Here is a 568-nt window from a genome sequence, read left to right on the forward strand (position 1 = left end):
TGCTTTTTTTTTTTTTTTTTTTTTTTTCCTTTTGATGGCACAGACCTGTTGGTCCATATTTGCCAAGTGTCAAATTAGATTGAATTAAATGACCATTTTATTTAAAATGACGGTTACGCGAATGTTAGACTATTTGACTATTCTCAAAGCATATGAAGGAAAACAAACTACAACGGAGCATGTTCGGACAGAAATCAATGGTTATATTCACAAGTGAAAGTTAAAAAATTCAAACATTAATCTTTGCCTGATTGATAAATTCTGATATTTGGAGGTATTCATCAATATTTTTTTTCTTCAAAATGATATTTAGGTCTATTTTATTGTGGAGCACAGGAATTTGTTTCTAATCGTCGATAGTTTAGCACAGTCATATAGAATATGGTGAAGAGTTTCTGGTGTATTACAGGTTGAACAAAGGTCTGAGTTAATTAAATTCCATTTTACTAGTCTGTCTTTTGTCGCTGTATGAAATGTTCTGATTCTATTGATAATAATTGTCTCTGTTGTTGATAACCTAATATTGTAATACCATGGTTTTAGTTCTATTTTATTCATTATTTCATAG

This window comes from Armigeres subalbatus, unplaced genomic scaffold (assembly GCF_024139115.2).
Source record: "Armigeres subalbatus isolate Guangzhou_Male unplaced genomic scaffold, GZ_Asu_2 Contig1310, whole genome shotgun sequence".
In the NCBI taxonomy this organism is placed as follows: Eukaryota; Metazoa; Arthropoda; class Insecta; order Diptera; family Culicidae; genus Armigeres; species Armigeres subalbatus.